Genomic DNA, 5,638 nt, shown 5'->3' on the forward strand with positions numbered 1-5,638 from the left:
TTTAACTACGTTACCAATCAAACCCATTATACTGGAAGAAAAAAACAAACGTATATGTATATTTATGTCATCCAAAAATAACCGTAAATCAATTAATACAATGGAAGAAGAAAACACAATTGATCAGAGTTGCTATCTGTGTTAGACTATCTTAGTATTCTTATTTCTTCAAATTTTTAATAAAGTATCTTTGAACCTTGTACACGTAGTAGTGCATGTTTTAATTGGGATTTTGACAATCTCGTTTAGTTTTTGACAACAAGTATATAAAAATGGTTCATTTGTTATACCAATAATTAAGTATCTGCGTACTATTTTTTTCAGAAGTACTGTTTAGGAAAGTGTTTTCAAGCATGTGAATATTGACCATTAATAAAGTGCGTTAAAATAAGATTACTGTACATAAATAGTAATATTTGTCAACTAAACTATATATATAAAATCTTCTTTTGTTAATAGATAATTTTTTTTTTGTCAAACTTCAATAGATCATTCATTATAGAATTTTTGGTATAAAAAACACACACACGTTATTCTTTGATTAAATATATGGGTGGATATTTATAAATTAACATATATATATATATATATATATATTCTACTATTAATATGTGGATGTGTGCATAAAAGCTATAGAAAATTATGTATATGTCTAAAAAATATGAGGAAAGTGTTCATTACATAATGATTGCATAGTAAAAACATATCATAGTCTCGTGGAAATTTTTATTACACCAACCTTTCTCAATCAAAAAAATGGTTTAAAAAGTAGGTTTTATAATAATACTACACAAGGAAAGTATCAATAATAAAATGCATATATATATATATATATATTTGTATTAGTGTATCTAACTTCATGCTGTTATAAGTATTCTTCATGTTACTCTAATTATGTCCCACTTTAAAGGGGTTTAACATTAGTAATTTCAGAATTCAGTATATGTTATGTTATTTAATTACACAGTTTCACACTATTTAAATGAATAGAGAAATCACTATTCGGTCATTCTATTATGGTTAAATATATTTTCAGTCATGGTCTGCTCGTGTATCTTATACACCCTAGCTTTAGATCTCTCGTTTGATGAATGATAAAATGCTAATATATTTGAAGATAAATTAGTAGTATCATGATATCATCTATGAATTAACTACTTGTGAATAAAATTACTTGTCATAAAATCAATAAACCCACACTAATAATTTTTCTTATAAATGACTAAATATGTAAATCAATACATGTAAGGATTGTGAAAAGATTATCATTTTATCAGGAGATTTAAGTATGCTTAGTAACATAAGACAATAAATAAAAGGTGACTGAGGTAATGATAAAATATAACAATATGGTGAAAATAACTGTTAATGTACGTTTTAATTAGAAAAATATAATGATATATTGAACAATAATTAATGTATGTGAACTATTACAAAAAAAAAATTGAACTAAAAAACTTATTTTCGTTTTGTTCTAGTATTGTTCCTTCAAATTTCTAAAGAAAAAATTCAGATTTATTTTCCTAATCCTATGATATAGACTTGGTTGAATAATTTTTTGTAATATAATATGTTTTTTATGTAAAAGAAAAAATATTTTATTTTGTTTTCCAGTACTTTAATATATATATATATTGCATTTTAATGTACTATTTAAAAATATATATACTACTTATTGCTTCAGTACACAAATTTATAACCAATTTTTATGTTTTGTACTACATACACCAAATAAATTTTCGTATTACATTTTTCTACTAATAGTATTTTTCATCTCACCAAATTCTCCTATTATTAATTCCGAAGTACATTTGGCAAAAGAATATTTATTTGTAAGATTTACATAACGAAATCCTTGCCATTTGAGTAAATATAAAAACTTGAATTTTTATTTATAATATAATCAGCCCAAAATTGATAATCACAAAGTTTGAAATGTTTTCCTAAAAAATCATACTTTAAATTAGTATTCAGAAAATATACTTAAAATAATTTAAAAAAATTAGTATCCATAATTTAAATATTTTAGATACGTTAACTTGCTAAAATTATATTAAACGAGTTAACGAGAGGTGTTACTTCAATTTTAACCGGTACCAAACACAAAAAATACAATACAGCTAAAATTATATAATCTAAATATTAATCAAAATATATTATAACAAACACAAAAAAATACAGCATACATTTTTTTAATAATTATTAACAAATTATCCCGAGATTTTTACCAAAAAATTATCCCAAAATATAGCTACAGTGGTACAAACATATATAACTACAGTGGTACAATGCTTTACCACTTACAACATATATATACTGTTTGAATGTTTCACATCTGGTTGTTTCTATATTTCTTAAATCACAAAAGTTTGTCAATTAGATTAATAAACTTTATTTATATCATTATTGTAAGTAGTCTTATAAGTATCACACATGTTTATTGCAAAATATGTTTTTCCCGCTGGAAATATTATTAGTTTTAATCAAATCTTTTTTGAAATATCATCTTGCATCACCTTGTAATTTCCTTATAATCGAAGTACTAAAATTAAAATTTTGAATTGATTACTGAAAGCGAAAAAAAATACTAAAAAGAGCATTTAGGTTTTTGTCGTCTAGCACCCAAAGCTCCATATAAGAGGCCGACAATTATAGATTTTCATATTTAATCACAAAATAACAAGGTAACGACATTTATTAATAAAATGTTTTTGATTAGGAGGGTTTGGTTTTCAAGGCATAAAAGTTGTAATTGTGGGGACTTCGGACTTAAAGACGCATTAAGGCAAGCTAATCACCAATTTCGCGTCCGAAAGTCATCATCCAATTGGTCTTGGTCCAATTATATTATTACTCAAAGATTGTATTAACTTATATATTTCGTTAATTAGGTGTATGGTGGGAAATGGACAAATTAGCTCATGCATTAAGACTTAATGCACTTGGAAGAATCACAAAATGCTCTTAGTGGCCTCAATTATTCGAGTTGGTCAATTGTAACCAAGATTAGTGCTTAGCTAGCTCTTTTTATTCTTGGATAATAATTTCAAACCATCTTTTATATATAAATAAGTTACTTATTTCTTCTTGAATTTCTTAGCGCATACAAAATCCAAAAACAAAAAAACAAAACTCAAACGAATGATTATTATGAAACTTACTCTCAATTTTGTTTGATTTGGTGGTTGTAACTAATAACTGAATAATATACATACATGTGTGTACGTTTGGATGTGAATCAGTTTTCTTGTAAGGAGAATAATTGAAAAACAATCTTAAAAAAAAAACAATCCCAGACCTTAATTCCCGATCAGCAATCACAAGTCTTTTCCTTTCCTTTCTTCTCTAATTTTTTTTGATAACATTTTCCTTCTTCCTAACATTTATCTATCGTCTAATGGGGTTGTGCTTCTTATATATGAGGAAAATGAGATATATATTTTGGTAATATTCATTTATTCTGATTATTTGAACCATTACTGATCAACCAAAAAAAAACAAACCATTACTAAAATGCAACAAATAACGATTGATATAGAGATTTTTCAAAACTTTTTTTTAACATATACATATATCAAAATAATGGTCCTTTATATATATAATATATATATAATCAAATAAAAGCTTTAACAATATTAGTAGAGAGAAAGGCACAAAAAGAGGATTTATTTGGGAAGTACACCTAAAATATGGGGAGGCTTTTGAGGGAAGCACAGAGAGCTTAATAAATTGATTTAAAAGGATATCTCCAACTTCAAGCAAACCCCATACCTCTGCATCCTTTACCTGCTCTTCTTTATCCTCACACCATATTCACACACATATAGATATACGCATGTGTATATTTGAATCATTTGTCAATATATAGACGTAATAACTAATTTCGTCCTTTTCAATGAACCCAACAGATTTACTAGGACCTTTCGTGGAAATTTATATTATAGTTTACTAGGACAAACTTATCGGATCGGGAATGTCAAATAAATTGGTACGATTATGCTGAGAGTGAGGTGCATACTAGAATTAGATACTTTTTTAAGTAGATTTTTGTGAAGAAAAAAAAGAAGTGAATTTTTTATATCTAGTTATTATTTCATGACCTAATCAAATATACAAAATAACCAAAGAAGTAACTATTAAGTGAAGGTACATATATATAAGCAAAAGGCAAAAACTATAAACACGACCTCGTGACTTCTCTTTTGGTAAAATTTAATAAACATGTATAGTACACATCACATATAAGCATTTGGTCTTTGTCATATATATTGAAGACAATACAAATTGGTGAATTGATGTAAGTTAAAGTTTTGGTGAATTAGGGCAGGTGAAAATGCAGAAGCCTAGTAGATAGATGTTCTTTACATTACTCCCCCGAAATTTAAGGACTTTAGAGAGAGAAATAAAGAGCTATTCCCAATGCTTTCATGAGAGAGAGGTGACAGCTGAGCTGCTTCGTGGCCGACAGCTATACGTTCCTCTCTCTCACTCTTTGATTTCCCACGTGTCTCTCTTCTCCCTCGCACTTGCCTTGTTCATAATTTTCTACAACTACATTTATGTAATGCAAGGACCCGTATGTTCAGAAAGGAAATAATAAAGGAGGTTTATTTGAAATATATTACCAATTCATTTGTATTCTTCTCACATGTTTTAATAATATATATAGTTGTTATTAATATCCTAATTTTTGGGATACATTGATACTACAGAGTTGTTATTATAAATTTATATAGTGTATACTAAGTTTTTGGGATAAAATGTTATTATAAAGTTGTTATTATCTGCGCATGCCTAGCCTGCAGGCATTTTATTGGTTTTTGGAAATAAAACCAATTTCTGCTTGCGAACAGTAGTTTAGTTTTCAACCTCGTACCAACACTGTTCAATGTCTGTGTTTACGTAAACATAATTAGGTATTTCAATATTCATCATGTACTTTTGTAGAAACCTACACATAACACGTATATATATTCAAGGAAAAAGATGGCTAGCTACATGAAGTATACGTGAATACATGGTCACACATACCAACTATATTATTGTATACTCAACTACACAAAATATATGTATTACATGGCCACATGCATGAACTATATGACGTCATGTGTTCAACACCATAGACATACAATCTGGTACACCGATTGATTAATTCTGGTGAAAATCGGTGTTGACTCCGGTGTTGGCCAAAAAAAAATTTCTAAAATAAAAAATAAAAAATAAGAAGTTATTATATTAAATCATTTATGGTTTTTATTAATTAAAAAATATTCTATTCAATATCTAAATATTTTATATATATTTCAAAAATATATCTTAAATGTAAAATAGAGAACTCAAACCTTAAAAAAATTTCTAAAAATTAATTTAACATATTGTATTTGTGTAAAAGAGGGTAAAAATGAAAATGTTCATATGTTAAAAGTAAATATTGTGAATTTTTTTGTTGTTGTTTATATGTTAATTCACTATCTAAAGATATTTTTAATATATTTCCTAAATATATCCTAAATGTAATATAGAGAACCCAAACCTTAAAAAAACAATTTCTAAAAATTAATTTAACATATTGTAATTGTGTAAAAGAGAGTAAAAATGAAAATGTTCATATGTTAAAAGTAAATATTGTTAATTTTTT

Source organism: Camelina sativa, chromosome 12 (assembly GCF_000633955.1).
Source record: "Camelina sativa cultivar DH55 chromosome 12, Cs, whole genome shotgun sequence".
NCBI classification, from domain to species: Eukaryota; Viridiplantae; Streptophyta; class Magnoliopsida; order Brassicales; family Brassicaceae; genus Camelina; species Camelina sativa.